At 42.1% G+C, this 26,431-nt stretch overlaps 1 protein-coding gene across 1 annotated transcript in view; it reads right to left on the minus strand.

Moving 5' to 3' along the window:
- LOC131682098 (zwei Ig domain protein zig-8-like) overlaps positions 1 to 25,576 on the minus strand; it is a 141,163-nt gene extending 115,587 nt beyond the window's left edge. The window contains exon 1 of the mRNA XM_058963310.1: positions 24,541 to 25,576. The gene's annotated coding sequence lies outside the window, so the exon portion shown is untranslated. The remainder of the gene's footprint in view (positions 1 to 24,540) is intronic.
- Between the last annotated feature and the right edge of the window lie 855 nt (positions 25,577 to 26,431).

Consider the following 26,431-nt stretch of genomic DNA (forward strand, 5'->3'; position numbering starts at 1 on the left):
GATTGCATCGAAACGTGCATTGAAGCAATTGGGAGTTATAATCGACGACCGGTTGAGCTTCAACAACCACGTTGATTACGCCTGTGGAAAGTCGGCGAAGGCAACGAACGCAATAGCGAGAATCATGCCAAACGTCGGCGGTCCGAGAAGCAGCACGAGACGTCTGCTATCTACTGTTTCGTCATCGATACTCCGATATGGGGTTCCTGCCTGGAGTGCTGCGCTGAAAACCAAGCGGAACCGTGAAAAGCTAAACAGGACATTCCGACTGATGGCCGTACGAGTCGCGAGTGCCTACAGAACAATATCGTCGGAGGCAGTATGCGTTATCGCCGGGATGATCCCCATCTGCATTACCCTGGCGGAGGACGTGGAATGCTATCAGCGGAGAAATGCACGTAACGCTAGGAGACAGGTTCGAGCGGACTCGTTGGCTAAATGGCAACAGGAGTGGGACAACGCGGAGAAAGGAAGGTGGACCCACCGACTCATCCCAAATGTATCGGCCTGGGTACATAGGAAGCATGGAGAGGTGAACTTCCATTTGACGCAGTTTTTGTCCGGGCACGGATGCTTCCGGAAGTACTTGCATCGGTTTGGACATGCTTCGTCACCCCTTTGCCCGGGTTGTGCGACCGTGCAGGAGACACCGGAACACGTGGTCTTCGAATGCCCTAGATTCGAAGAAGTTCGTAGGGGTATACCTGGTATGACAGCGGACAATATCGTCGAAGAGATGTGCCGTGACGAACATACCTGGGACGCTGTCAACAGAGTGGTCTCGAGCATACTCTCCGAGTTGCAGAGGAAGTGGCGTAGAGACCAACAAGAAACCGCAAATCGGGTTTCGAGAGAAATTCCGCCGCCGGGGAACTCTCCAACTGTGTAGACTAGGTCCACCGCCGGGGACCAGTTGAGTAGTGCGTGATGTAGCACCGAGTTGGGTCGTCGGGGCGCCTGGGAACCGGACGTCAAGCTTCACCGGAATCGCTGAACTGACCTCGACATCCTTCCGGGTAGCTCGTGAGTAGGCTATATCCACCGCCGGGGATTGGAGTAGACCGCGTCGCAGAGCTAGCAGTGGGTCGTTGGGGCGCCGGTGAACCGGAAGTTACGCTCCAACCGGAATCGCCGGATAGACCTCAGCACCTACTGTATGGCCCGTTGAGTAGGCTAGATCCACCGCCGGGGACTAGATCGAGTAGATCGGGCGAAACGGAACGAGAGGAAGCCAAAGAGCTCATGAAATTGTGGTGCTAAAACAAAAGAAGAATCGGTACCGGGGGAGCCTCCTTCGCCGGGGAACTCTCCGTCGGCGTAAGCTAGATCCACCGCCGGGGACTAGACTGAGTAGACCGCGACGAAATACCACCAGTCGCAGGTCGTCGGGGCACCAGCGAACCGGACGCTCTGCTCCACCGGAATCGCCGAACTGACCTCGACATCTGGTTGGTTGGCTCGGTTTCGGGAGAACTTCTCTCGCCGGGGAATTCTCCGTCGGAGTAGGCTAGGTCCATCGTCGGGGACTAGACCGAGTAGTTCGCGAACAAGTCTGGTGCTCAAAGAGTAAACGGCGTTGAATGGTGCGAGAAGGGAGTTGCGGTGCTAACCGGCACAAGCGAGCCGCAGGGCTCAGTGAATTAGACAGTCAGAAGTTTGCCGCTCAGACTGTACTCGTAGGGGAGGAGTACTAAGCCTCGACTCACAGCCAGCTTTCCGACTGCCATGCAGAGCTTGCCAGTCTGTGTGGATGGTAGAGAATTGGTGGTGTGTAGAGGAGTGGGGCTGTAACCCTACGGAAGAAACGAACTAGGAAGTAGTTGAATTAGAGTGCGTGCTATGCACATAAAAACCCCTCCCCGAAGTAATACCGCAAGGTAGTGCCGGGGAGGAATCAGGTTCTGGGCAAGAGCAGTGGTTTTTAGCGGGTCGGGTGATGGCAGCCCAAACCCGTTCCCTGACAATGGGGTTTTTGTACATTTTTCCTCACTCAGGGTTTTTCTGAAAATTTTTTTACTGCTCTCAAAAAAAAAAAAAAAAAAAAAAAAAACATACATACATACATACATACATACATACATACATACATACATACATACATACATACATACATACATACATACATACATACATACATACATACATACATACATACATACATACATACATACATACATACATACATACATACATACATACATACATACATACATACATACATACATACATACATACATACATACATACATACATACATACATACATACATACATACATACATACATACATACATACATACATACATACATACATACATACATACATACATACATACATACATACATACATACATACATACATACATACAGACATACATACATACAAACATACATACATACATACATACATACATACATACATACATACATACATACAACTCCGCTAGCGAATGACGGATCTCAATAGTAGCATGTCTGGAATAACATACGTACATGGAACTATTGAGAACCAGAGCTACAGGTCCAAAGCCCTGGTAAAGGAGGATGGTTGTGATGATCCGGGCCGAGATCACCACGTAAAGCAAGGTAGGGCATAACCCCAATTCCAAGGCGTGAAGCGACCCGTGCCGAGGGATGAGTGATCGAGGGGGTGAAAAAGATGCTCGATCGTTAACGGAGCCTGTGGGGTACCTGGGCAACCCCCACAGTAAGCGTCCCTTACCACGCTAATGCGGAGCTCTGGCGTGGCGGACATTTATTTCTCGCGCGACTCGTGGGATTTGATATGGAGAGCAAAAATAAATATACAAAACAATCGGAGGTGCCAAACCCCTTCGCTAGAGGTGGTTTGGCGAGGTCTCCCCCCCGTGGGGAGAGTAGTGGAGCGATGAGTGCTGCATCCGAAAGCACCAGTGACCCCCCAGCGGCGGTAGGCAATAGCCCTACCAATGCATCGGAGGGGCCAATATCTGCGATGCGCAAAGTAGCGAAGCAACTCGATTCTATAATCGACTTCGCTAGCGCAAAGCAGAATATAGCCAAGGAGTTGAAGTTGAGCCTCCTGGAGCTCCGGAAAGCTGTTCGTGTCGCAAGACAGGAACAACAGGCCTATGTTGAGAGGGTGGAATGTCGGGAGAGGCCCGACAGAGAAACCCAGACAGTGGCCTCCAATAGGGAGGAAAGAGAGAAGGTCGATAGAGGTTCACAGACAGTGGCCTTTACCTTCTACGGAGCAGCCACGTCGATCGGAGCGGCGACCGAGTTCCCCTCGAAGGGAAAAGGAAAGGGCAATCGCAAGACGGCATCGAATGCGAAGCACCCTAGGAAGTCGCCAGGCGAGGGTGCCAAAACCGACACAACTCGGCGTGCAACCGTCAAGGTCAAACGCCGCCTGGGTGAGGTAAGCGAGGGCGAGAGTGACCTCGCTGTGGAGAGCGATGGTACCAGCAACCCGGCACGACCGGGGCAGGGGGGCTCAAACCCCTGGACGCTGGTCACCAAGAAAAAGCCGGCACCGAAACCGGAGGTACCGCGACCTGCGAGGAAGGCCAAGGACAGAGGCGAAGCCTTGTGGTTAAAAACCGACAAGGACAAATACGCCGATGTCCTTAAATCGATGAAGGCGGCCGAAAGACTCTCGGCCCTTGGGCAGGATGTGCGTAGCGTAAGACGCACCAACACGGGAGAGATGCTCCTGGTGCTGAAGCGAGGCGCACAATCAAGTGCAGTATACAAGGCCTTGGCCCAAGAGGTCCTTGGTGAGGGCGCCCAAATCAGGTCGCTAGGTGCGGAAACAACTCTCCAGTGCAAGCACTTGGACGAGTTCACGACCGCAGAAGACGTCGTCGCAGCCGTCAAGGAGCACTGCGACGTCACAATCGAGCGGGCCTCTGTGCGATTGAGAGACGGACCCTCTGGCACCCAAGTAGCCTACCTCAGGCTACTGAAGGCGGATGCCAAAAAGGTAACCGAGAAAGGGAAGCTGAAGATCGGCTGGTCGGTATGCCCTATTAGTATACCCCAGCCGCCTTCAGTGGATAGGTGCTATCGGTGCCTTGAATCCGGCCACAAAGCATACGAATGCAAAGGCATAGATAGGAGCAAGCTATGTCGTCGCTGCGGCGAGGAGGGACATAAAGAGCGGGGGTGCACTAAGGCATATAAGTGCCTTATCTGCACCGCTAAGAAGCAAGCCCATAAACATGCTATGGGCGGACCTTCGTGTCCCTTCGGCGAGTTAAATAAGAAGAAGCCGTGAGCAGGGCTGGAAACGTGACATTTTTTTGTGAACGCCATAAGCTTACAAACTTTCACGCTGCTGCCCGAGCAGGAAAGTCATACACGAATTTCATGGTTGGTGTACGTATGAATGTCGTTCAATGAATGTAATCTCTTTGGTGTGCGTGAATGCCGCCACACAGCAGTTTTGTTTCCCGCCACCAAGGCTGGAAGAAGTCATTTCGAATTTCATTTTATTGCGAAAGTTCGGGAAAAAACCAACGCGACCGCCACGCTGCAACTGTACCTAAACCTGTTATGCATGTAAACGGACGAGAGAAAAGCAAAAACGTTCGTGCTGCTGAGCGTGCCTGTTACATGTTCGGGAAAGTTCGGTTATTCGGCTTGCTGCCGTAGTTGGGTTTCGTTCGCTAGCTGTTGCGAATGTATGTGAATGGCCCGTGTGTTTAACTTTCATCATCCGTTCCGATGGAACTGTTGCAAATAAATTTCATAGCAGCGGTTCAAAATGAATGTAGTGAACGAGAATCATGGCTTATATTTGCAAGATTGGAATGTGCGGCAGTCCTTTTTTCGCTTGCTATAGGAAAGGACTGCAAGCAAAATATTGGAGGTCACATAGTATCGTTGAAGGGAAAGTTGTTGGCCATTGAAAATCTACAGTTTTGTATACTTACAATGCGCAGAGGGGGGGGGGGTCCGCTGATGCCTCAAAATGGAAATGTTTTCAACTTTTCTGTGATGAGGAGGAAAAAGTTGTCCGTTGAAAATCAATAGTTTTGTACATTTACAATGCGCAGAGGAGTCCGCCGATGCGTCATAATGGAATTGTTTTTTTTTCAAGTTTTCAGTAATGAGTTTTATATTGAAGGGAAATTGTTGACCGTTGAAAATCAAAAGTTTTGACATTTACAATGCGCAGGGGGTCCGCTGATGCGTCAAAATGGAAATGTTTTCAACTTTTTGGTAATGAGTTTTAGATTGAAGGGGAAATTGTTGGCCGTTGAAAATCAATAGTTTTTTCACATTCCAATGCGCAGGGGGGTCCGTGGATGCTTGAAGATGGAAATGGTTTTAGCTTTTTGGCAATGAGTTTTATATTGAAGGAGAAATTATTGGCCGTTGAAAATCAATAGTTTTGTACATTTACAATGCCCAGGGGGGTCCGCCGATGCGTCAAAATGGAAATATTTTCAACTTTTTGGTAATGAGTTTTATATTGAAGGGGGAATTGTTGGCCATTGAAAATCAATAGTTAAGTAATAATAGTATAATTATGCGCAACAACAAGCTTTGCCGCCTACACTATTTACTAACTTGCAAATTGCAATTACTCGAAGAAAACGGATGAAAAGGTTATTTGCAGAAGGTTTGGCAGAAATATGTTTTTCCCTGCAACGTAAAATATATTATGCTTATTGTACGATCTGTGATGTATTTTTTCGAACAATTTCCGCAATATGACTTTTATCGATTAATTTTAATTACAGTAATGTAATTTGTTCAAGTAGCTACTTTCTCCAGTTTTTTTTTTCATTTCGGTATAACGGTTGACGAGTTTCCACCATTTTGTGATTTATAATGGTAATACAGTGAAGACCCGTTTTTATCAGCCCATTGGTGAATTTTTGGCTGATAAAACGGGGACATTGACAAAATCGAGAAATATACTTTTTTTTTCTTTTTAATCAACCGATGCTCTTAAAATATTCTTGTTTTGTCCCTAGATACAGCCACTTAACTCTTTTCGGATCTCTAAGATAACAAAATTATGCTCAAGAAAGGATTTACTCGAAATCAACTTGATTTATCTGCTAGAGCCCATCAATCTGCTATCAATTTCTTTTTTTTTTCTTTTTTCATTTTTCTTTTGATGCGCAATTCTCACTTCGACATAGATCTTTCATAAGGGCCTAAATCAGTGATGCCGCAAGTACAGATTTATCTAGAAAGGTACCGATTTCTGAAGCATTTTTGGTACAGATTTTGTACGATATCCCTACACACAGAAAAAAAATATTGGTAAAAGTAAGAGTGTTCCGCTCTTAGCAAAAAACAACCAACGCCAACTATTCAGCTTTTTGTGGGTGGCTGCGTCCCCAAATCCGCACCCCACTTTGACAAGTCGTCCGTCCAATTTCAATTTTGACAAATCATCCGTCTTGTCAAATTTGACAAACCGTCCTCCAGATTCAATTTTTTGATCGTGGTAGGCGTTCACTTCTGCTCTCAACTAAAATTGAACGTCAAATATAAATAGTTTTTCAGTTGAAAAACTAAACTGATTTCGCTACGGTAGTCAACTGTAGTCCCATTCAACAGCGGCACTTAACTCGAAATGTGGATACAGAACATCTGCTATTCAAAACTATTCGCTACTCGCCATCGGCATACAAAAATCGGTCGACCAATACGGCAATTAATCAGTCTTATAATGTAATTGGGCGATTATCAAACTGAGTAAAACCAATCAGCGATACTAAATCTAGTCGAAACTAATAAGTCAGGTGAATTGCAACCGATTTCTTCGGTAAACGCAGATGCAGCTGTAGCTGACAATTGTCAATTCTTGGTGCTAAATTTTCCTACAAATTTGTATTCAAAATCAGGTGTGAACAAACATTGTTTAGGTCTAGGTTTAGGTACTGTATCGTTAGAAGATGATTTTCCGGGTAGTTTAAAAGCAAGTTTCGTGTGCTATTATTAGTCATTTCATGTGGGATGAATTTAGGTAAGAGCCGAGGTTCAAATCGTATAATTCTCTCGACACTTTCAAACAGCTGAAAACATGCTTATAAATGAATTCACGAAGAAATTAAAATCATCGAAAAAGGCGTTTGAAAATAAAATAACAAATTTTGAATTAGACATTTAACGTTTATTAAGAAAATAAATAAGCAGGATACATGATAGCCGTGAAACTCAAGGCTGATGAGACCGCTTGTCAAAATTGACACCGCTGACGAGTTGTCAAAGTTGACACTGTACAAACGACTTGTCAAAATAGAGTGCGCATTTGAAAACGCAGCCACCAGCAAAAAGCTGAATTAGGTTGAAAGTAAAACTTTTAAATTAATCAAGAATAATAATCAAAGTAAAAGTTTTCCTTTTAAGCAAATGAAGAATAGTACTCAAAACAAAAGTTAAAAACTCTTATTTTTACCGACATTTTTTTTCTGTGTGTAATAAACATCTAATGATCCAAGAGCCTAACGACCTGTTCAGAGTATCATCCATACAATATGTAGAATCGTTGGACTATATGGGTTAAAGTTTGTGTATAATTTTTTTTGTTAGGGTACAGATCACAAATTTTTAAAAAAATTACAGATTGGTACAGATTTTTAACATGACAGCAAGGTAAAAAAATTTAACCCTGCGATGCATCCCAGTAAACAGTTGATTTAGGCAGCAGTGATGGAAAGAATCTGAAGTGGAGCTGGTACTGATTGAGCTTGAACTGAAGCTGACATTATAATGCAATATGCGAGAAACATGCTTCCAGCAAATCAAAGGGATGATGTCTAATAAAAGCTGAATGAATCTTCTCAGAGTGCATACGTTTACTCTGACGTACTCCATTTGAATTTTTGCAAGCCGGTTTCTCGCATCTTATTGATATTTCCAACCCCATCTCAGCTTCTCGCCGCCACTCTGTTGGCCACCTTTGGTTGGCAAACAAAGTGGCAGTGAGAATTTGAGCTGGAGCTGATATTGACATTACCCAGTCAAACTTATCCGGAATTCTAACTGGTTTCCCACACTACTTTTACAGTGAACGGCAAGTTACGGCGCCGCCTTTTAGTTTACTGGGTTCTTGCGGAATTCCAGCTCAAATAAAACAACCGAGTCAGAATGTCTGGTTTGATTTCCCCGAATGGAAAATTTTAACAACCTCGTTATTGTTTGGGTACAGAATCCGGTCCTTTTTTCGATAGAAGAGTACAGATAGAAATTTTTTTTGAACTCTCGGTACAGATTTAATTGTGGCAACACTGGCCTAAATCGCTAATGTAAACAAACTGAGTTTTCGCTATTTTGTGACTAAAATACTGCAAGGTAGCGGTAAAAATGATCGAAAACATATCCTTTTGAGATTTCTACTATGGAAATATTCCAAAATGTAATGGTGGAATATGAAAAAAAATGATTTTTGTTCGTCTAATTGTTTCTTTTATATTGGCACAAAATTATTAATGAAACAATATATTTTCCTGATTAAAGGAGAAGAATGACGAAAATTTTGTCTTGCAATACCATCATTCTGTAACCGGATTATGCTACTATTGCATAAAAAAGATTCCATTATGTCACATTGGCGGTTGCCCGTGTGCATTGTAAAAGTTCAAAACTATTGATTTTTAACGGCCAACAACTTCTATTCATTTTCAACGGCTAAAGAATTCCCCTTCAATATAAAACTTATTACCAAAAAGCTGAAAACATTTCATTTTCACGCATCGGAAGACCCCCTGCGCATTGGAAATGTACAAAGCTATTGATTTTCAACGGCCAACAATTTTCCCTTCATTCTAAAACTCATTACCAAAAAATTGAAAACATTTCCATTTTCACGTATCGGAGGACCCCTCTGCGCATTGTAAATGTACAAAACTATTGATTTTCAACGGCCAACAATTTCCCCTTCAATATAAAACTCATTACCAAAAAGTTGAAAACATTTCCATTTTGACGCATCGGCGGACCCCTCTGCGCATTGTAAATGTACAAAACTATTGATTTTTAACGGCCAACAATTTCTCCTTCAATATAAAACTCATTACCAAAAAGCTAAAAACATTTCCATTTTCACGCATCGGCGGACCCCCCTGCGCATTGTAAATGTCAAAACTATTGATTTTCAATGGCCAACAATTTCCCCTTCAATCTAAAACTCATTACCAAAAAGTTGAAAACATTTCCATTTTGACGCATCAGCGGACCCCCCTGCGCATTGTAAATGTGCAAAACTTTTGATTTTCAACGGTCAACAATTTCCCCTTCAATATAAAACTCATTACTGAAAACTTGAAAACATTTCCATTTTGACGCATCGGCGGACCCCCCTGGGCATTGTAAATGTACAAAACTATTGATTTTCAACGGCCAACAATTTCCCCTTCAATATTCTGGTTGCAGTTGAAAATCGAACTTCGATCTTGCGCCTTTTGTTTTTTTTTGTGTACATGTTAGAGAATCAACTTGCCCATCATCTATACCAGATGCGCTTTAGTTGGGCAAGAGCTAAACAGGAGAAAAATCGAAAGGCGCCAGTTCACTATTTCGATTTTCAACTGCAACCAGAATATAAAACTCATTACAAAAAGGTGGAAATAATTCCATTCTGACACGGACCCCCTGCGCATTGTAAATGTAGAAAACTATTGATTTTCAACGGACAACTTTTTCCTCCTCATCACAGAAAAGTTGAAAACATTTCCATTTTGAGGCATCAGCGGACCCCCCCCCCTCTGCGCATTGTAAATATACAAAACTATAGATTTTCTGTGGCCAACAACTTTACCTTCAACGATACTATGTGACCGCTAATATTTTGCTTTCCTATAGCAAGCGAAAAAAGGACTGCCGCACATTCCAATCTTGCAAATATAAGCCATGACTGTCGTTCACTACATTCATTTTGCACCGCCGCTATGAAATTTATTTGCAACAGTTCCAACGGAACGGATGATGAAAGTTAAACACACGGGCCATTCACATACATTCGCAACAGCTAGCGAACGAAACCCTACTACGGCAGCAAGCCGAATAACCGAATTTTCCCGAACATGTAACAGGCACGCTCAGCAGCACGAACGTTTTTGCTTTTCTCTCGTCCATTTACATGCATAACAGCTTTAGGTACAGTTGCAGCATGGCGGTCGCGTTGGTTTTTTCCCGAACTTTCGCATAAAAATGTCATTTGAAATGACTTCTTCCAGCCTTGGCCGTGAGAGTCACACAGCTAAATCTTAACCATTGTGCAGCAGCCCAACAGCTGCTGTGGCAGTCGGGCTCGGAGTCGAGGACAGATGTCGCCCTCTTATCAGACCCGTACAGCATCCCTGCCGGCAACGGCAATTGGGTGTCGGACGAGTCTGGAATGGTGGCAATCTGTACAACGGGAAGGTTCCCGGTTCAAGAGGTAATACACCCCTCCGCCGAGGGTGTGGCGATTGCCAAGATCAATGGTGTGTTCTATTGCAGCTGCTACGCCCCACCAAGGTGGCCAATAGAACAGTTCTACCAGATGATCGACAGGCTCTCGTCGGACCTCGTGGGCCGGAAACCGGTAGTAATAGCGGGAGACTTTAACGCTTGGGCAGTGGAGTGGGGCAGCCGCTGTACAAATAGCAGGGGTCAAGCGCTAATGGAAGCGTTTGCGAAACTCGATACTGTGCTAGCTAATGATGGCTCCGCTAGTACATTCCGTAGAAACGGAGTGGAGGCGTGGATTGATTTGACCTTTGCCAGCCCGAGTCTGGCTCCAGGCATGGAATGGAGGGTAGACGAAGGCTACACCCATAGCGATCATTTAGCAATCCGCTTTAAGATCAACTATGGTGTGCAGCATCCGAGGGCGGGAGATCCCTGTCAGGTACGCGGGTGGAAGTCCAATCACTTCGACAGCGAAGCTTTCACCGCGGCCCTGGGACTGGAGGCCAACACCGACAGTCTAAGCGGGGATGCGCTGGTAGCTGTTCTATCACGCGCGTGCGACGCCACTATGCCGAGAAAAACACTGCCAAGAAACGGTAGATGCTCGGTATACTGGTGGAGTGCCGAGATTGCAGCTCTACGGTCAGCCTGTCTCAGAGCTAGACGTAGGATGCAAAGAGCTCGCACCGAGGATGCAAGAGAGAACCGCCGTGAAGTGTTTCGAGCTGCGAAATTAGCCCTTAACAAGGCTATTAAAAGCAGCAAGAGAGCGTGTTTCGACAACCTGTGTGAGAGTGCCAACGCGAATCCGTGGGGTGACGCCTACCGGATTGTGATGGCCAAGACCAAAGGGGGTTCCTCACCCCCAGAACGGTCTCCGGACCGGTTGGCAACGATTATCGAAGTACTCTTCCCGTCTCGAGCCACAAGCCCCTGGCCACCTGCACTACGAGACAGTGCGGGCACGGTCGAAATGGTGGCTCCAGTGACGAATGAAGAACTACTCGCAGTGGCTAAATTCCTAGCAATGAACAAAGCTCCAGGGCCGGATGGAGTTCCAAACAACGCTCTCAAGGCAGCGATCATAGCGAACCCGAACATGTTCAGGCTAGCTATGCAGAGATGCCTTGACGAGTGCCGTTTCCCCGATAGATGGAAAAGGCAGAAACTGGTGCTGTTGCCGAAGCCCGGGAAGCCGCCAGGCGACCCATCGGTGTACAGACCAATCTGTCTGATAGACACGACTGGCAAACTGCTTGAGAGGATCATCCTCAACAGGCTCACCCCGTACGCGGAAGGTACGGACGGTCTGTCAAGCAACCAGTTTGGCTTTCGGGAGGGTAAGTTCACAGTGGACGCTCTCAACTCAGTGATAAATACTGCCGAGATAGCGATCCAACGAAAAAGGCGAGGTATTCGATACTGTGCGTTAGTGACACTTGACGTGAAGAACGCATTCAACAGCGCAAGCTGGGATGCCATCGCGCTCTCGTTACACCGGCTTAGCCTACCGGTGGGTCTGTACCGGATCCTGGAAAGTTACTTCCAAAACCGCGTACTGATATATGAGACCGATGCCGGTCAGAAAAGGGTTCCGATTACCGCCGGAGTCCCGCAGGGCTCGATCCTAGGCCCGGTGCTATGGAACCTCATGTATGACGGGGTTCTGAGACTGAAGTTCCCTCCTGGGGTCAAGATCGTCGGCTTTGCCGACGACGTAACCTTGGAGGTCTACGGGGAGTCAATTCCTGAGGTAGAACTAACCGCAGAACACGCGATTAGCACGGTGGAGGAATGGATGAGCGCGAGAGGCCTGGAGCTCGCTCTTCATAAGACGGAGGTAGTTATCGTCAACAACCGCAAGTCGGCACAACATGCAGTTATCCATGTGGGAGAAGTCGCGATCACTTCACAGCGAAGTCTGAAGTCTCTCGGAGTCATTATAGACGACAAGCTGACCTTCGGCAGCCATGTCGACTATACGAGCGTCGACTGCTGTTGCGGCACTATCGAGAATGATGTCCAACAGCTCAAAGGTGTGCGCCAGTAGACGTAGGTTACTGGCAGGCGTTGCCGTATCTATCCTCAGGTACGGCGGCCCGTCATGGTCAAGAGCACTGAGGGTAACCAGTTACCTACAGAAACTGGAGAGCACCTACCGCGTGATGTGCCTCAGAGTGATATCTGCCTACCGCACGGTATCACACGATGCATCCTGCGTGATAGCGAGCATGATGCCAGTCGGGCTGGTCATTCGGGAAGATGAGGAGTGCTTTGAGCTACGTGGAAATAGGGGAGCCCGCGAGCGCACCAGGGCGACCTCGGTCGCCAGATGGCAGCGTGAGTGGGACAACTCCTCGAAAGGCAGGTGGACTCACCGGCTGATACCTAGCATATCGAGCTGGGTGGGAAAACCCCATGAAGAAGTTCACTTCTACCTGACACAATTCCTGTCAGGCCATGGCTGTTTCCGTCAGTACCTCCACAGATTCGGGCACACGGAGGTCCCAGTCTGCCCGGACTGCCCAGGTGTAGATGAAACTGCCGAACACATACTGTTCGTATGTCATCGGTTCGACGTCGAAAGAAGAGCAATGCTTGACGTCTGTGGCTGGGACACAACCCCTGATACCCTTATTCAGCGGATGTGTCAATCGGTGGAGAAGTGGAACGCAGTCTCGGCTGCTACCATCCAGATTGCCAGTAGGCTACAGGTAATCTGGCGAACCGAGCAACAGACGACGGGCACGGCTAACTAGTGATTGGTTAGCTGGAGCGAAAAAGGCCAAGCGCAAAATAAGAGAGTGAATGGTTTGTTCATGCCGAGGCAGGTTGGCGCAGCGAATGGCAACCGCGTAAGGGGTAAACCCAGCCACCCCGAAGCAAGACAGAAGAGTGAGTGTATAGGCGTATAAGTGGACTGCCTCATGCCAAGACGGGAGGGTCGTAGCGTAGTATGTTGGAACTAAGCTATCGATGCCTCATGGCGTGGCAGAGGAGTGAAAGGGTGAGCATCCAAGTCAGTCTCACACTGCATGTTAAGGGTGACCATAAAAGTCAGCCTCACAGGTTGGTAGAGGCTAGCACAAAAGTCAGCCTAGCGAGGAATGAAAAAGGTGAGCACAAAAGTCAGCCTCGCATGGTATGTCAGAAGTGGGGCCTAAGAAAAATGTCCCACATGGGATGCCAGAGGGAGTGACAAAGGTACAATAGAGTGGCACGATTGAGAGTGAATCAGGTGATAGGGTGAGCACCCAAGTCAGCCTCACATGGATGGGTAGGGCGAGCACAAAAGTAAGCCTAGCAAGGAATGAGTAAGGTGAGCACACAAGTCAGCCTCGCATGGAATGTAAAAGGTGAGCACAAAAGTCAGCCTCATGTGGGAGTGTTTGAGAGTGAATCAAAGTGCGATTGAGAGAGCACCCAAGTAAGCCTCATACAGGATGTATGAACGCGTGAGTGAGAGTGAATGAGTACATTTAGTACAGCCATCCCCCCAGAAGTAATACCGAGAGGTAGTTCCTGGGAGGAATGATGGCGAAGCCCAATGGAGTTTAGTCGGTATTAATGGCTGGTCACCATTCGAGTCCGACACGCCCCCAGTGCACCCCGTGCGGTAGATTGGACCCTACCAATAGCACGTGTACTGGGCTAGGACATAAAGGTCTTCTCCATTGTAAAAAAAAAAAAACATACATACATACATACATACATACATACATACATACATACATACATACATACATACATACATACATACATACATACATACATACATACATACATACATACATACATACATACATACATACATACATACATACATACATACATACATACATACATACATACATACATACATACATACATACATACATACATACATACATACATACATACATACATACATACATACATACATACATACATACATACATACATACATACATACATACATACATACATACATACATACATACATACATACATACATACATACATACATACATACATACATACATACATACATACATACATACATACATACATACATACATACATACATACATACATACATACATACATACATACATACATACATACATACATACATACATACATACATACATACATACATACATACATACATACATACATACATACATACATACATACATACATACATACATACATACATACATACATACATACATACATACATACATACATACATACATACATACATACATACATACATAGATTCGAAGAAGTCCGAAGGGGTATGCCTGATATAACAGTAGATAATATCGTCGAAGAGATGTGCCGCGACGAGCATATCTGGGACGCTGTCGACAGAGTTGTTACGAGTATACTCTCCGAGCTGCAAAGGAAGTGGCGAAGGGACCAACAAAGTAACGACATTGGTTAGAACGCCGCAGTAGAACCACAAATAGGGTTTCGGGAGAACTTTCGCCGCCGGGAAACTCACCGACGGTGTAGACTGGGTCCACCGCCGGGGACCAGTTGAGTAGTACGCGATGTAGCACCGGGCTCGGGTCGTCGGGGCGCCAGCGAACCGGACGTCAGGCTCGACCGGAATCGCCGGACCGACCTCGACACTCTACCGGGTAGCTCGTGAGTAGGCTAGATCCACCGTCGGGGATTAGACCGAGTAGACCGCATCGAATAGCCAGAAGTGGGTCGTTGGGGCGCCAGTGAACCGGAAGCTACGCTCTACCCGGAATCGCTGGATGGACCTCAGCATCTGCTGGCTGGCCGTTGAGTAGGCTAGGTCCACCGCCGGGGACTAGACCGAGTAGACGAGGCGGGGAGCTTAATGGCTCACATAAACGTACATCGGTATCGGGAGCGGTCTGCCGCCGGGGAATTCACGATAGGGCTGATTCGGCGCCGTGGACTACCCGACAGAATAGTGACGAAAAGAAGAGCTAATTGGCTCACGAAACAAACACCGGTAACGAAAGAAATTTCGTTGTCGGGGAACTCTCAATCGGAGCAGGATAAGCGGTAAAGCTGGAAGATTTTAGTAGAGCCAAACGGCTCAAGAAAGCGGGTATCGGTGTCGGGGGAAATTCCTCCGTCGGGGAACCATAGGTCGGAGTAGGATGAGTTCACCGTTGAGTACTATCCAAGCGGATCGTGATGAGGCCGGGAGCTGAATGACTCACGGAAACATGAGCTGAATGGCTCAGGGAATCAGCACCTAAACGGCTCACCACAGGGACGAGAAATAAACGGCGACGTAATGGATGGAGACAAGAAGCAGGAGAGGAACCGAGAGTTAAATCAAAGCTCATAGGTCGTGTCACTCCATGAACCAAGCGAGGCTCCGAGATAGAGCAGCAGAAAGAGGTGCGACGAAAGCGCAACGAACCCCCCCACGAAGTAATACGATGACGTAGTTCCGTGGGGAAGAAGGGCGTAAAAAGTAAGGAATGTTTTTAGTGGTTAGGCACGAACGTGAGTCGTGAGTCCCACACAGTGCCAATACACTACAGGCCAGGCTTTTGAAGCTTTTTTAACCTTACTATAAAAAAATTTACATACATACATACATACATACACACATACACACAGATATTTTGCGATCTCGGCGAACTGAGTCGAATGTTATATGAGACTCGGCCCTCCGGGCCTCGGTTAGAAAGTCGGTTTTTGGAGCAATTGCATAACCTTTCTATATGAGAAAGGCAAAAGAATAATATTTAATTAGCTTAATCAGGATGAATTCAATGTTATCTTCATGTGATTATAATTTGAAATGTTGGTGGAATGGGTTTGAAAGTGGAGGGAATGGGGGGTTAGTAGAGTGGGAGTGGAGGATGCGCCAGAAATCCTTCATCTTATTTCGGTATACGGGGTGGATGAAGGAAATGCGGGCGTGAGGGTGGTCCAAGGGGACGGTAGTGATGAAGGAGGGAGATGTAAGGGCAAGGCGAGGGGGAGGGGCGGCGACGCAATACTCAACTGCGTTTTTTGCCTTCCATTTGAGACTTGGTTTGAGAAAATCGGTTCAGTCATCACCGAAGAACCGATGTGACTTTAATTGTGGAATATGCCCGGAATTCCGGACTTCCGGAATCGTCGATAGTGGACAATATATTCAAAGAATGTTTGATTGGCAATCAATGATCTAGATCTGCGATTAGTAATTTGGTGACCATTTCAATAGTTTTTAGCCTCTGAGGTATTACGATTGTACCGATTTATATGGGAAATTCCAGTGTATCCTTACTAACACCCCTGTAACTCCGGAAGCAAGAGTCAGAACCGAATGAAATTCAGCAGCAGTCCATGGTATTACTGTATCTTTCATTTGAAATCAAGTTTGTGAAAATCGGTAGAGAATTCGTTGGGGAATGGGTGTGATATTAGCTTAGGAACTTGGCGGGTTCTCCGGGGGCGTCATGAACCGTCATAAATGGACAATGTGGTCAAAGCTGCTTTGATTGATCATTAGTGATCCAGACCCGCCAACTAGAGTAATGTTACATCAATTTTAATATGTTTTACATCATTTGAACATCATGGTGGTACTAGTTTATATGGGAATTTGCTGTGTGACCGCACTCTTCAACCCGTAACTCCAGAACCGGAAGCCGGATCAACTAAAAATTCAATAGCAGCTTATGGGAGCGTTATACCTTTCAGATGAAACTAAGTTTGCAAAAATCAGTTCAGCCATCTCTGAGAAAATTGTGTGAGTTTAAATGACACACACATACACACACAGACATTTGCCGATCTCGACGAACTGAATCGAATGGTGTATGACACTCGGCCCTCCGGGCCTCGGTTCAAAATTCGATTTTTACAGTGATTGCATAGCCTTTCTTTATATGAGAAAGGCAAAACGGTTGGAAAATGCCAGCGCAGCTAGGCTTTGTGCTTAGTTTTACATTTCTTATAAAAGAAATTTATAGAATTCGCTCAAACTTTCAAGATTTCTTCCGAGGCCCGGAGGGCCGAGTCTTATATACCAATCGACTCAGCTCGACGATTTGGGACAATGTCTGTGTGTGTATGTAACGGAAAAATTCGTGTTTCTCAGCAATGGCTGGACCGATCTTATCCAAACCAATTTTAAATGAAAGAACTATCAAACAGTAAGAACGCTATTAATTTGTTTTTGATTCTGGTGTTTAGTTTCCAAGATATGAATGTTTGAATGTGTAAAAATGGCGTTTTTGCAGTTTTTTTAAATTATCTGCCGAAGTTGACAACAAAGATTAACACTTTATATGTTTTAGACAGCTTTAACGAATACCTTTCGAACAAGCTATAGATTGTTGAAATCGGACTATTATCAAAAGAGATATTTAACATTAAATGCGGACGAAAGATTTTTATCATTTCCCATTGCCAGAAATATGACCAAAAACATGTAATCTATTATTAACGCCAAAACGGCTTATTTTAGGTCAATAGTATCTTCGGAGAATTTAATGGAGGCAATTTGCCCTTTCTTTTGGTATTGCGCTTTTGCTGATTAATCCCCCTATGAGTGAGATATTTTCACAAATTTTCTTGGAAGTGATTATATCGAAATGATGCCTTCAGCAATTTTGTAGCTTTTACTTTTGCGAATAACTTTACTGAAGACTTCAAATATCTATTTTGAATACTTTAAAAGTTATGGCTTGTTGTTTGTGGTTTACTCTTTGTCGCCTATTTATTGTTCAAGATAGTAATAATCAATTGAAATAAGCCAAACATAATTTCGATAAATCGAATTTTGTATTTCATTTTTCTATCTACAACCGCTAGAAATAATCACCGAACACTTCCAAGTTGTCTGGAAGGAACTTGATAACTTATCAGTGCAAAAAAGTTCATTTGTGCGAACCTTCTGACTGCAATTTTTCTAACTTATGACCATCGGATCGATCTGAAACATATCGGAAAATGGAAAGCGAAATAAATAACTTCAAGCAACGGCGTAGCCAAGAGAAGGTTTTGGGGTTTAACACCATACAACCCCCCCACCAAACCCAAAAAATATATTGGATTGAAGTTGAAAATTTATTGATGCAGACTGATTTAATTCAATTTTACAATAACAATTATCTGATCCGTAGATTGATAACTTGTTGTTGTAAACATCATGAGGACTTTTGATAAATTGTCGGAATGGGGTCCTGATATGTAACTGATCTATTGGTCTTGATTTCACAGTTGTCTAATAGCATCAATATCAAATTCCTGCCTGAAAACATTCCAATAGAAAATTTCAGAGTTCTGTAATCAATCATAATCCTCAGATTTCTTTTCAAATTGAGCTCGCTTTTGTAGAGATGCACTGTAATAAGGGTCTTTATTTAATAGGAAGCGAAGTTAAAATTGATGTCTATGTTTATGAAACATAGAACTGCTCAACAAAAAAATGCATAACTTTCAACATTTGCTGAAAATGTTTTTGCCTTTCTCATTCACTCTAAAATTCGTCAATCTAATCCCGACCGGGAGGGCCGAGTGTCATATGTCAATCGACTGAGTTCGTCGAGATCGGAAAATGTCTGTGTGTGTATGTGTGTATGTGGAAAAAAATGTGACCTCTGTTTCTCAGAGATGGCTGGACCGATTTGCACAAAGTTAGTCTCAAATGAAAGGTACAACCTTCCCGCTGCTATTGAATTTTTTTTATTGATTGGACTTCCGGAGTTACGAGTTGAAGAGTGCAATCACACAGCAAATTCTCATATAAACTGAAATGAAAAATGCATGAAACATTGAAATGTTTGACAAAAATTGACTTTTTTGGACTTTGGTACATTTTTTCCTTTCTCATATAGAAAGGTTATGCAATCACTCTAAAAATCGTCAATCATACCGGCCCGGAGGGAGTATGCAGTGAGGGGTTGCTAGTTTAAAATTAAAACTAGTTTAAAATTTCTTAACAAGTAGAAAATTTTCGGAAGGACCCGGATCTCCCAGATCTTTCTCCATGATCCGCCGCTGATTTCAAGCGATGTTTCAGTATCACATAGTATCTCAAGATCGTGGCTGTCGATCCATTGTATGTATGTGCAAATCGTACTGAACATGTAATACTCATTTCCACCATTGAATTGAACATAACCAGCCATGGAATCGTAGTCTGGACAAATGAGAAAAGCACAATTGCACCACTAGGTGGATTAAAACAAGTTTTTATTTTGGGAATGCGTCGAGTTGAGACGAAAACGTAATATGATTAATAACGAGGATAACACTTTCCGAATGTAGAGAGAAATTTATGAAAAATGACGATTTCCATTCGACTCTAGCAGGTCCTGATCGCTTTTGATGAGCATTTGATTTTTGTTGTATGACCAATTATATGTATAGGTCAAATGTTCAAAAACAGTAAGATAGCATCAGTTTGAAACCGTCAATTTCGGAGGTTTAGTATCGTCCAAGAAGTATTTATGGTGCAATTTCTCAGGTTAATATTCATGACTACAATAAAGTCTCAACAATGTTCGCTAAAGACACGAACTCTGTTACTATTTTCTGAAAAATTAATTCTGCAAAATTTTAAAACTTCAAAAATTACGGTTTCGGAATTATGCCGTTTGGACAATATGTTCGATTTTCACCAAACCCCCACCAAACCGAATTTCTGGCTAAGCCGCTGACTTCAAGTAAGTAGAAACAAAGTCGTTCTACACTCGTTCACAAGAAACTTCTTCGAATGCTGAATATCTATTATAATACATTGAAACCCCGATTTTATCAGCCAAATATGAACATATGTTTGAAGGGTTTGGAAACGCAACAAATTTATCTAAAAATTTGGATTCTACGATATTGCTTTCTTAAGCTACAGCAAAAAATACAACGGGCGAAACTGTATTTTTGTTTGTTTATTTAAAGTTTCGCCCTCCACGCTCCATGCAAACAAACAGGGCGATACTTTTTTTGCTAGCAGTTTAGAGGCGAAACTGTTATTTTCGTATTTTTTAGGATTATCAAGCTGATACCAGCTGTAAATAGTAACAATGATCGCTATTAAAAAAACACGGACGAAATCGGTGGTGTAGAACGGTAATTATTGTAAAAAAACGTAAGGGCGATAAATGCTGATAGGTGGGACCGAAAAAGTAAACAATCGCCAAAGGGGCGATACTATCATTTTGTCAATTTCAATAGCAAAAACAAATTTTAATTTAATAATTTCAAATACTTTATGAAGTTTTGGGTTTCGATCATTGAATCATGCAATCTAGGATGTAAAAAAACACAATAGTTCTTAAATAGGAAATAAAACCAAGTCTGGAAATATTCACTGTTGATTGTCTTTGAATGGTATCACTGCTAGTATTGTCCTTTTCAAGAAAAAGTGTTGATTTCTTTGTTCTCAGTCGCGTTGGAAATTTGAGTAAAGTATAAACTTCAAATCGATTCAAAAAAAAATTCGATTTTTTTGGCTCAGTACAATATATAACCCCTTTAGGAGAATTCAGTTTCCCACCACAATTTAGATATTTTATAAACAGAGCATTAACAATAATTCGTTGGTATGTCTATTTTATGGGCCATTTTTTCGCTTTCCCATTGATTTGGTTTGAGATTTCTAGCACTGATGTTGTCCTATGCTGATTTGAGCGATTCTCTGAGTCCTGCCACTATCCCATGTAGTATGTGTTATCAAAAACATCGCGAAGCATCAAGTTCTAAATGTTCTCAAACGATATAATATCCGAAGAGAGTGATAAGAGTTATAAGAAATGTCTCATCACACTGTTAGGTGGATTAAAAGCGTTTTTTTTGTTTTGTTTATTTAATTTATTTTAAATATTTTACTAATTTTAAATATATGGTCATTTCATTTTTATCCTGTTTGCATTCAGCGTTGTTTTCATTCATTTTGTTCACTTGAGCTCATTTTATCTGTTTTGCTCGTTTCATTCTTTGGATTCATTCTAATTGGTTAATTCATTTCATATATTTTATTCCTATCCACTAATTTTATTCACTTTTTTCATGTCATGCTTTTTAATCATTCTTTCCAGTTCACACATTTTATTCACTTTCTTCACTTTAAGAATCTGACAAATTTTTTTGGTTATACATTTTATTCATTTGATCAAGAATATCAATTTTTTAACATTTTAATAACGTTTAATATCTTATATTTATCATTTTGATCTGTTTTTTTTTGCTTTTTATGCTTTTCATAATTTTTTTCCCTTTATTTATTTTATTCATTCTATTCATTGCATTGCGTTTATTTACCTATTCATACACATGCTGTCTATAAACAACAACGTTTTCAAACAGTTTGATATATCTTCGTTGCCCTAAAATATTTTTGAAACTGATAAATCTTATCAATTTAGATTGAATTCGACTAATTTTTCCAACCAATTGAACTATTGATAACCTTGCAGGATATGTATATTGAGGATTGAAAGAAGCACATATCTTAATTTAAACAGGTTTTTCGTGTTTCTTTACTCCAACATTTTTTAAGGAAAAACGGTTTTAAAGCTCTAAATGCGCTAGAAAAAGTTTAAGGGTTAATTTTGTCCATATTATTCATCTTGTGTGTTTTATTTATTTCACTAGTTTTATTAATTCATTTATCTTTCGTTTAATTCATTTCATTCATACAATTAATTCATTTTTTAATTTTGTTCATTTCATTATTTTATTGTTTTTTCGGTTCATATATTTTATTAAGTTTATTCAGTTTATTTAATTTTATTCAGCTATTTTATAATTCATTTCATCCTACTTGTTAGTTTGAAACAATTTAATTTCATAACTGGTTTTTTAATATTATCCAATTTTCATTTGAGGTGAAACAATTTCATTTATTTAATTTATTAATTTGATTTATGTTAGGGGACCCGGGGCTACTACGACAGTTAACTTTAATTCATATATTTGGCTTCATTTGGTTTATAAACAATTGGTGATATGCATTTTGAAGGAAATGAGTCAGGGAATCTAGAAAAATAGTTATTTCTGGTTACAGTGTTGCTAAATATGCTATGTTTCAAGTTTAAAACCAAAACTACATTTTTCTCACAACTCGTGTATTTTTGTTTTAAAAATGAAATGATAGTTTTACACAAAAAAAATTATTTGAAGATAACTTTAGAAAATCCCACCACATAGCCATTTGAAGCAAAAAATTAAAAAAATTCTCAACACTTTTCTCGCTATGTGTCAGTAACTAAGCAGAATGCTAAATTGGACCCCCTATTCCATCAACCACCGTTCAGCGGCTTGGGGCTACGCACACGATTGCATATACCACAGCAAAGATATTCCAATATTCCAGGATATTCCAACCGACAGCTGTGACTAACCAGTTTATTTATTTTTTTGGCTTCTTAAGGAGTTTCTCCAATAAATTTTTCATAGATAATCCCAATGCAAAAAAATAAAAAATGACGGTTTGAATTGCCCAGTAGGGAGGACCGAATTGTACTAACATTGTAAAAGGATGGAAAAATGTAGAGTTTTGCAATTTGTCACCTAGCGCTGCCATGGAGTAGTGAAAATGAACTGTTATGGCACCAAAACGTAGCTGAGGTTTCAAATTAGCAACTATGACGTTTGACTGGTGAATTTTTTCACTTCTATCCACCTAAATGGCGATTCGCTTAGGTAGGGCAGAATTGGCCTGGGTTCCCCTTATCATTTCATAAATTTGAACTTTTTTTTTTCATCTTTTGCTTTATTATTTTATTTGTTTTATTTATTTTCTGCGATTTATTCGGTTTATTTGAGGTTTTTTCCATGCATGACTCCAAGCTATGTTCATCGCACCTCTATTTGAGAGCCAACTTCTCGTGAGTTCTGAAAACAAATAAATGAGCCAACAGTGATATGTGTAAGAAATGTGTCATCTCACTGTTTGGTGGATTAAATCGATTTTTTAACTTAATTTTTAGTTTACATCTACTTTATAAACAATGTGTTTCTTGATGAAAGCAAAATGAATCTCTTCCTTCTTCTTTGTTCATTTCTGTCGTAGCTACTATTTCAACGGCTTTTTCGTTTCTTCTTTTTTGTTCAGTTTCTTTTTTTGATTATAATTTTTCTGTTTGGCATCTTCTTGTGATTTTCTTTTTTCCTCTTTCGCTTTGATTTTTTCTTCTGTTGCTTTTCTTTTTCGTCTACTTTTCCTAACTCAGCATCTAACGTCAAAGTTGATGTTGAACCCTGTGGTCGACCTCTCTTCTTCAGATAGCGCAACGGAGCCTTTACAATAAGCTCAAGAGACTCAAAACCTGATTCCATCAGCGATGTTAATGATTTTAGAGTTGAAATTCTTCTTGATGTACGTGGACGTTGTTGGCCAGTCAATAAAACTCAAGTAAATAATCGAAAACACACTGAATAATCTGAAAAGTGCAAAATCATGGGAATCGGTTTTGAACCACCCTTAGTGGGTAAGTTTTGGACCACTACGACTGTTCTTGAAAAATGACTTGTCGTTTATACAGAAGGATAAATGTGATATAAACTTATAACTGTGTTTGAAAGTCAAGGCCTTAAAGAATCAAAACAACATATCTTTGAGTTTTTCTTGTGAAGAAACAACACTATTACGCTCCGTTCTGCCCAAAAGACCAAAATAACAGCTGTCAAAACTAATAATGGTCGAAAACCATAGGTTAGAATACGAGAGGAGAATGGCGGCATAGCTCCAAATTGTTGGCTATTTAGAAGCTTTCAAAAACCACCACTGATTAATTCGACGGAAGCACGAAAACTGAGGAATGTCGTCGAGTCGGATTGGGACCACCAGTCGATTTCGGACCACCTTACCGTTTATATTTTATTTCGTAATTTTTGAGACAAAAATAAAACTTTTTTCACTTTTTAGAATCAACCACTTTCAAAAAATGTTTTCTTGGAAGAATTGTTTCCAAGACCGCAAACTCTTTTTTCTGGAAATACGCTTGAGTCAGAATGGTCTGTTCACTCGATTTTCTAACCTACTAATCTGCAAAATTCAATGATATCTACGAGTTTGGACCCTCTTTGGAAGAATCATTCACCAATTGGTTTTCCATGGTCAATTCGATGAATCACAGTTGGGTTTACCCCTTTTCAGAATAATCGAAGCTTTGCATTAATTTTTAGATGTTAGAATAATTATTTTATGATCAAGTGGACTTACACTATATTGAATTGATAATCCAATTTATAATCCACTTATTCGTAGGCCTCATACACTGATACACACTCCACAATGCTTCTCGATTGATAGCAAGTACAAATTCTCTATTTAGTATACACTGAATGACCATTAAAAATTGTTTCCACTTTAGCATATACACAAGAGGTTCCAATGGACTATTCTTTTTAATATTCACTGCACATAATATAGACACACAATTCGAATCCCATCCTCGATTTCTTGTTCGAATCCAAAAAACGTAATCCTTCTTATGTGTATCGCACGATTTACCTCTTTCGCCACTGATGTTGTTTCGATGTATCTTTAATTAAATGCCACTGCGATACACTTTGCCGATTGTGCGGCATATCTGATGACATCTATAATTAAACACCGCTATCACTTTCAGCTGTCGACAAATTTCCGAAACAACCACTTTTTTCGATACATACTCCTTTCGGTGCTCCAGCAATTGTCACAATTTGCATACCTTCACCATAATCCAACCGACTCCAAGCCTACTCTCTATATCCTCGAACAAAACCAATCTATCACCGGAAGAAGAACTGGTCCCAAGATTATGAACTACTACGCAAGCGACCGAGAATAACTGACGTTAATAATCCTATATAACCCATTTTCCAAAGTTTCCCGCTAGCGATCCATACGAGAAGGACAATCTTCTTCACTTGTGCAAACTCGTCGTCACTCGACAGTATGGACGGAGTCGGTAGATCTTTCCGTGTTGGTTCATCTGGCCAATCTTTTACCCATAACGACCGGCATAGTGTGGGTAGGGTGAAGGGAATATTCTCCCGCCCTGACGCGACACAACCACTGAAGCCACCCTTGGAAAAGCAATCTCACATAAATCCAGACAGCGCGTTTATGGTATTCCGCGTGGCCTCCACAATGCGGCTGAAAAAGTCGTACATCGCGTGGTAATCCGCAGAGCAAGAGAGCACACTGTCTCGTTTTTTCGCGCGAGTTAACCAAAGGAGGGCAATTTTGGCAACCGATGGCGCCGCACTAACCGTCAATTTCCAACTGAACGATATGTTTTCCTCGCACTAGCATTTCGTTTCGTTTGGGGTTTTGGGTGCTGTCTGACTGTTTGCGCTAGAGAGTGAGAGTAGGATCTCGTACGAACTGGTTCTCTTCTCGTGAGATCCTATGCCTGGGGTCCGTTCAGTGGGTATCGAGCACGTGGTTGGTGAAATATTGGCGCGGGTTTTGCGTAGAAATATTTCACAAGAAAGGAAAATTTATTTATCGTGGTTTAATATAGTACTGAGAAGATATATTTCACTGACGGTGGAATATTTTCCAACTTTGTGTTTTACTCAATTCTTTCAATAGATCTTCTAAAAATGTACGAGACAATTTGTGTTCCAATAATCCGACAGTGATGTTTTAATGTTTGTTAAAAATGACAAAAGGTCTGATAATTCTTTCACTGACGCTGCTTCAAAGATCTTGAAGTGTTTTTTTTTAAAGTGTACGCAACAGCATCGTTTAGTTATTTGCTCCTCTTATTTAACCTTTGAATAGTGGGATTCTATACAAAACGAGCTCCGATCAGTAAACTTGTTTGTCTTTCCCGTATACCATGACATTGGAAATCGACTTCGTAATCGAATAAAATTAGTTTTCAGTAACTTGAGAGATCTTAAAACGTTTTGTAGTTAGCATTTAATTTTTTTTTTATTTTTCAAATCTTCGACTCAATTCGATGAGATTCGAAAACTGTCGCAGACAGTCTGGACTATGCTGATTAGCACAAGTTTTGCTCTGAAGGATGGACACAGGGAGTTTTTTGAAGCGTCCAAATTTCCAACAGGTATAACCTTCATCGCAGGCATCGAAATAACAAGTTTGTTCAGTATTTTCT

This window comes from Topomyia yanbarensis, chromosome 2 (assembly GCF_030247195.1).
Source record: "Topomyia yanbarensis strain Yona2022 chromosome 2, ASM3024719v1, whole genome shotgun sequence".
Taxonomy (NCBI): Eukaryota; Metazoa; Arthropoda; class Insecta; order Diptera; family Culicidae; genus Topomyia; species Topomyia yanbarensis.